Below are 7,768 nucleotides of genomic sequence, written 5' to 3' on the forward strand. Positions count from 1 at the left end.
TTTCCAGAATGATATTTTGAGTCGGGCCTTTGGTAGGTGATCTAGAATCTGATACCAGCCAAGCCCTGGCCTCAGCAGAAGTGGGGTTCTGGGGCACTGTCTTTGCTCATCTAGCATTTCAACAGCCTGGCTTCCCTTGAGCTGTGTGTTCACACTTCCAGCTACCCAGTGACAGCACCATCCAATCCTGCCTCACGTGGCACATACAGAGGGGAGAGAATGAAAGAAAAAGCCTGTACTTGAGTCCATACCATCAGGACTGCAATTTTATCAAAATTTAATACTTTTGATACTAGAAACAAAATAATCAGAAAGATACCAAGATGTTTCATCCCTTTTTAAAAAGTATCAAAAAGCCAGTGTATTCCTGACCTGGCTGCAAAATTGCCTGCTTCTCAATAAAACCGGCTAGTATCCATTAAGCACTTACTATGTGCCAGACAGTGTCTGAAGCTTTCACATATACTCTTTTCCTTAGCCCTGGCAAATGTTTAGGGAACATTGTTGCCCTTTATATTAAAATCCATTATCACAGTGGTAACTTGTCTAAGTGTACCGGGTGAACAACAGCAAAGCTGAATTTCAAATCCCTGCCTCTAGCCACAATTCTAAGGCACACCTTTTTGTGTAGGACCAATGTGTAACTGCAGTAGAAAAGCCCAGGGTTTAAAACATACCATTACTCAGCCAATTCATTACAATAGTAATGATACCATCATTTTCTTCTCATCTGCTTGTTTCTGATAATATAACATCTCTGAGATCAAACCCCGCCCTTTCAAGAAGTTTTACCAACACAGTTGACTCTCTAAGAAATTTACAGTCTTCAAAACTCCACTGTGGTAATTTTTTTTTTTTTTTTTAAGTTGAGATGGAGTCTCGCTCTGTCATCCAGGCTGGAGTGCAGTGGCGCGATTTCGGCTAACTGCAACCTCCGCCTCTCAGGTTCAAGTGATTCCCCTGCCTCAGCCTCCCGAGTAGCTGGGACTACAGGTGTGCAAAACCACGACCAGCTAAATTTTTTTGTATTTTAGTAGGCACAGGGTTTCACCATGTTGGTCAAGATGGTCTTGATCTCCTGACCTCGTGATCTGCCTGCCTCAACCTCCCAAAGTGCTGGGATTACAGGCATAAGGCACCGTGCCTGGCGTACTATGGTTATTTCTAAAACCAAGTTGAAATTTAGTATAGAAGTGATTATGGTTAGGAATTTTCAGCAGTAAATAGATTGAAAAATATAAAGATCCCCTGAATCTTAATACTCAGAGGAGCATTTTCTATTTTCAGTCACAGATTCTAGATTTTGGTTGTCACTCACTTCTGGCTTTTCTACAAAGGACTTGTGATAAATGGTTTCAAATATCTGTGACGGTATGAGGTAAGTCTCACAAAGAGTCCAATTTCAAAACTGATCAGAGAAATAAATGAATGCCTAGGACAAGCTTTACACCATATAGGAGAGTTGGATGTTGTGAGTCTCCTCTCAGTGCAGACCAGCAGTGACTTTTATCTCTGTTCCCTCATCACTTAGCATAGCATGAAATACAAAGAAGCTCAATAAACATCTGCTAAGTAAATAACCCAGGAGAGATGACTGAAAACTTTATAAACAGGAAGATGTTACATAAAACCAAAAGAAACACTAACACTGTGGGTTCTTGACTTCTAGCAGGCACGTTACGAAGGGAGATGTCACGTCCAAGAAAGTGTTGTCTATTTAAAACAGAATACTCCAAGGCTTGGACATCAATGCTGAAAGGCAATAAAAATGCCCAGAATCCTATAAAAAGTTCATAGAATCTCCTTGTAGCTTCACTCTTTCTCTATTTTCTGATTCCATCATGCCCTCTCTTCACTGCCAAGCTTCTTGGAAGGTTCATTCCTGCAGCCACCCCTGCCTCCTTCTCGGTTCCCTACCACGCCACTCATCTCTTGATTCCAGTGCTTTCTCCCCTAACAGGAGACTTTCACATATAATTCCTGGTTACACTGGTCTTGAATGTAAATGCAAATCTTTAAAAGCCACCAAAACGTGTGTATATCTTTTCTAGCCATTTAAACTAAAAACCAAGCATTCTCACCAAGAAAAAAATCAACAACAAAGTAAATACCTTGAAGCTCTCTAAAGCAGGCCCATTTCTCTTCCAATATGGCCAGTGTGACATCTGTGCAAGGTTCTTCAGTAGATGAAGCTGATCAGCTGCCTCTTACAAGCTCAGTGAACCCCTACCCCAAACCCCCAGTTATTTTTGTAAATTCTCTGTATTCTGTCTTGACACTGTCTCTCATCCTAATTTCACTGGCGTGGGTTTTGTGTGTGGTCCACACAAACAGTGTTCCTACTTCTAACATCTAGCCTGGTCCACTTAACAGTGTTCCTACTTCTAACATCTCCACACTCTAATCCACCCTACACATCATGCCTGTCCTCACTCATAAGCCTCAGCCATTCCTCAAGAACCAAATTAAGTTCAAACCTCTCTACAAACTTCTGAGCTCCACATTCATGATAATCCATCTTTCTAGCTCTTTCTACCACTCCCTCTTATAGCAAATTCATGGCCTTTTATGCCAGAGAACCTGGACTCTTGTCTCTGCCTCTTACAAACCGTGTAACCTTGGGTAGCTTAATTTCTGTACCTTACCTTCCTCATCTGTAAAATCTGTAACTTCTATATACAGATTTGCTATAATGATTAATTAGGTTAATAGATATGAAAAGCTTAATAAGATGCCTGATGTATATAGTAAGCATCCAGTAAATGATAAGTCATTATTAATTATGTACTCTGGAGAAATTCAGTAACAATCTGTTCCCACACAAATGACACTTTGTTGCCATGGTACTTTTACATAGGCTGTTTCCTTGTTCCTCAGTTCAAATAATGCTATCTATCCTTCAGGACCCATTTCAAATAACATTTCCTCCAAGACAGAGTTCTCATATGAACTAAAAGTCAGTCTTATATCAGAGAAATGTGTTTGTATTTGTGGGGATTCTTAGCCCAGGAATACAGTGAACTGATAAGACAGCCCTGTCTCAGAGGCACAATCTAGTGGAGAAGGGGATGCTAACCCTCCTGGGTCACCACACTCAGGACTCAGGAGCCATGTCTTCCTCAGGTTTGCACTCTGAGAAAGTTCCCCTGCAGAAACCTATGCTTACTACATGCTTGATTATATTTGAGTAAATTTGCCATTTTTAATTTTATGAAAATTCAAAACATATAAGTCATTTCAACATATGGTATGTTGCTAAATAAAAACCTTTATTTTAAAAATAGGTTTTAATTAATAATAATTTATATTATGTTCCTGATCCACAATGTTGTCTAGCACAAAGATGTTAGCCATTGCAGAGGAGGGCATGAAAGATAGGAACTGAGCCCCTCTTCTTTCTTCAGAAACTTGGAAGCAAGAAACAAAAGTCATACATTCATGTCTTTACTCATCTACACAAATTTCATATTTTACCTTTCTAAAATAGCTTTATTTATATATAATCTACATATAAATCTACATATAAATCACCCGTGTAAAGAATTAAATTAAGTCTATCCTAAAGCTGCTTCCTTACATATTTTAAATTTGGCCTAAAAGTTTCTCAGTATGTAGTGAACTGTAACCTAACTGTATGTTGAAAAGACTCTAACCTACTCTTATGCCAATCACAGAGTCTAAGCATACCTAAGGTGGCCAGTTGTTCAAAGTGTGTTCGAATAAGGCAAATGCCAAATTGTAACCAATTCTATTTCTGTACCTCATTTTTGTCTTCTGTACATCACTTTTCTTTTCCTGCCCATAAATCTTTTTTAACCACGAGACAGAGCTGGAGTCTCTCTGAACCTATTGCAGTTGAGGGGCTACCCAATTTGCACATCATTCTTTGCTCAATTAAATTTAATTTGACTAGGTTTGTCTTTTAACAAAGATGTACAGTTCAATTATTTTTTGCATGTTTTCAAAGTTGTGTAATGATCACCATAATCAAATGTACAATTTTTTATCACCTTCCAATTAGCAGACACTACCATTCCTTCCTACCCCTCCACTCTCAGCCTAGGCAACCAAAATTCTCTACAGTTATGTCACTCCTGAATATTTCATATAAATGGAATCATATGTGTTCTTTTGTGACTGGCTTCTTTCACTTAGTACAAGGTTTTCAAGGTACTTCCATGTGTAAGATATACTTTATTCCCTTTTATTGCCAAACAGTATCTCATGGTATGGAGATATTACATTTTATCTATTCATCAGTTGATAGATCTTTGACTTATTTCTGCTTTGGGGCTATTATGAATAATGCTGATATGAATTTTCATGTCTACATTTTTGTGTGGACTTATGTTTTCATTTCTCATGAGTATATACCTAGGAATGGAATTGCTGAGCCATCTGGTAACTCTGTGTTTAACATTTTGAAGAATTGTCACTGTTTTCCAAAGTGGCTGTACCATTTTATATTCCCACCAACAATGGATGAGGGATCCAATTTCTCCACATTCTGGACAACACTTGTTACTATTTGACTTTTTTATTATAGCTGTCCTAGTAGACATAAAATCATACCTAGTTGTTCCTTTGAGTTGCATTTTCCTGCTGGCTAATAATGTTGAGGTTTTTTAATGTGCTTGTCTACCTTCTTTAGAGAAATGTATATTTAGATCCTTTGCCAATTTTTAATGGTTTTTTTTTATTATCTTTATATGTGTTTTATTTTCTTTATATGTTCTGAACACAAGTCCTTATCAGATATATAATTTGCAAATATCTTCACACATTCTTGGCTTTTTCTTTTCACTTTCTTGATACCCTTGGAAGTACAGATGCTGTTAATATTGATGAAATCCAATTTACCTACTTTTTCTTGTATTTCCTGTGCTTTTGGAGTTGTATCTAAGATGGCTTTGCATAACCCAAGGTCACAAAGGTTTACTCCTATGTTTTCTATTTAGAGTTTTATAATTTTTCTCTTAAGCTTGGGTCTATGATCCATTTTGACTTAATTTTTACGTGTGGTATTATAAGGAGTTCAACTTCATTCTTCTGTGTGTAGATATCCAATTATTCCAGTACCATTTGTTTAAAAGATTACTCATCTACATTTTTTCAACCCTTATCAAAAAAATTAGTGGCTCATACATGTAAGGGTTAGTTTGTGGACACAATTCTGTTCCATTGATCTTTCTATCTATTCCTATGCCAGTTCCACACTGTCTTGTTTATTGTAATTTTATAGTAAATATTGAAATTGGTAAGTTTGTTCTTTTTTAGAATTGTCTTGACTATTCTGGGTCCCTCGCACTGTCACATGTTTTTAGGATAACTCCATTCATGTCTGCAATAAAAGCTTGCTGGGTTTTGATAGAGATTTTGTTTAAACTGTAGATCATTTGAAGATTAATGCCATTGTAACAATATTAAATCTTCCAATCCAAGAACATGGAATGTCATTCCATTTATTTAGGTCTACTTTATTTCAACAATTTTTTTTTGTTTGTTTGCTTTCAGAGTATAAGTTTTATACCGTTTTGTTAAATTTATTTCTTAGGCGTTTTTTTTTTTTTTGAGATGGAGTCTCACTCTGTCACCCAGGTTGGAGAGCAATGGCACAATCTCAGCTCACTGCAACCTCCGCCTCCCGGGTTCAAGTGATTCTTCTGCCTCAGCCTCCTCCTCCTGAGTAGCTGGGACTACAGGCATGCGCCACCACGCCCAGCTATTTTTTTTTTTTTTTCTGTATTTTTTGTAGAGACGGGGTTTCACCATGTTGGCCAGGCTGGTCTCAAATTCCTGACCTAGTGAATCGCCTGCCTCGGCCTCCCAAAGTGCTGAGATTATAGGAGTGAGCCACTGCGCCTGGCCATTTCTTAGGATTTTTACTCTTTTGATCTATAGTAAGTAAAGTTGTTTTTATTTTTGAATTTTTAAATTTTTAACACAGTTCAAATCAGTGTGTCTGATTTCATCTCTTTCTCTAACAAACCAGGGTACCAGAACTGCTTCAGTTTCTCTGCCTTCTCTTTGTCTGTGATGACTAATGTATGAAGGTATCTGCTGCATCAAACTTTAAACTTCACATTATCCTTATTTTTCTTGACCTTGACAGATCTGGCATCCTTTCACCTGGCTGTAAGCAGAAAGTCCTTGATTTCCTTAACTTTCTGAGGCATGGCAGCATGTCGGGCGGGAGAGGGCACAGACCCACACAGCAAGTAGTGAGAAGCAAACAATGGAATTGTTTTCTTAATTCCATTTGTTGATTGTTTATTGCTAGTGTATAGAAATACAACTGGTTTTTGTATATTGATCTTGTATTCTAAAAACTTGCTCAACTTGTTTCTTAGTTCTAATAGTTAATAAATTGGTTCTTTAGGGCTTTTTAAAACAAAATCACGTCATCTACAAATAGAAATTGTTTCACTTTCTTTCTAATCTGGATGCCATTTATCTTTTTTTCTTGTCCAATTGCCCTCACTAGAATCTTTAGTACAAAGTTAAATAGAAATGGGAAGACTAGACATATTGTCTTGTTCCTGATCTTAGACATAAAAACGTTGTTTTTCAATATTATGTGTGATATTAGTTAAGTTTTTCATAAATAAACTTTACAGTTTGAGGAAGTTTCTATTCCTAGTTTGTTGAGTGTTAGCATGAAAAAGTGTTGAATTTTATCCAATAGTTTTTGAAAAAAATTTTAGACAATCATGTAGGTTTTGTCCTTTATTCTTGTTTTACTTCTTTCATTTTTATTGATATACAATAGATGTACATTTTTTAGGTACATGCAATAATTTAATGCATTCATAAAATTTGTAAAGATCAAATCAGTGCAATTGGGATATCCATCACCTTAAATATTTGTCTTTTCTTTATGCTAGAAACATTCAAATTATTTTCTCCTAGCTACTCTGACATATACAATAGATTACTGTAAACTATAGTCACCCTACTCACCTATCAAACATTAATTGATTTTTGGTAAACTAATCTAATCTTACTTTCTGGCATCAACCTCACTTGACCATGGTGTATAGTCCCTTTCATATTAACATATGAATTTGCCAGCATTTTGTTGAGAATTTTTATCTATACTCATAAGAAATATTGATCTGTAGTCTTCTCGTGATGTCTTTATCTGGTTTCGTTATCAGGGTGATACTGGCCTCATAGCATGAGTTGGGAAATCATCCTTACTCTTCTATTTTTTGGAAGAGTTTGTGAAGAATTGATATTACTTCTTCTTTAAATATTTATTGGTTTTTTTCAATACATTTTTTTAAATGCAACTTGCGTAGCATGTCCAATAGGAAGAAATGAGTGTTCACCCTTTAATTTCATAACCCTGGAATTAATCCATGTAATCTATGATCCACAACAGTATTACCAAAGCTCGAATTACTTATAGGAAAGAGAAAGAAGTTCTCTAATTCGTCCTTAAAAGTTTTCCAAGTTCAGAAAAAAAGAAAAAAAAATGTTGAAGAACATTAATCTCCGCAGGAAATGATACTCCTGTACCCGCAGCTCGCTGTCCCTCATGACCCCTCGCTAGGCGGGGTTCGGGGCCAGGTGAATGCTGATCTGATAGTTGACAGGGGACGACTGTGGCATCATCCTTGCTGCCGTCAGTATCCTGAGAGGGAGGAGGTTGGGCCGGGAGGGTCTCCCGGGGCGGGGCGAAGGAGGAGGGAATGCAAAACAGAGCCTCGTCCCCGGAACCCAAGAAGCAGCAACGCCCCTCACTATAAATTCGGAGCTGCCTCCT

At 37.2% G+C, this 7,768-nt stretch overlaps 1 pseudogene; it reads right to left on the reverse strand.

Moving 5' to 3' along the window:
- Positions 1-5,948: 5,948 nt before the first annotated feature.
- Positions 5,949-6,176, reverse strand: LOC105523993 (annotated as a pseudogene).
- Positions 6,177-7,768: the final 1,592 nt, after the last annotated feature.

The sequence above is a fragment of the Colobus angolensis genome, unplaced genomic scaffold, assembly GCF_000951035.1.
Source record: "Colobus angolensis palliatus isolate OR3802 unplaced genomic scaffold, Cang.pa_1.0 Scaffold48, whole genome shotgun sequence".
NCBI lineage: Eukaryota > Metazoa > Chordata > Mammalia > Primates > Cercopithecidae > Colobus > Colobus angolensis.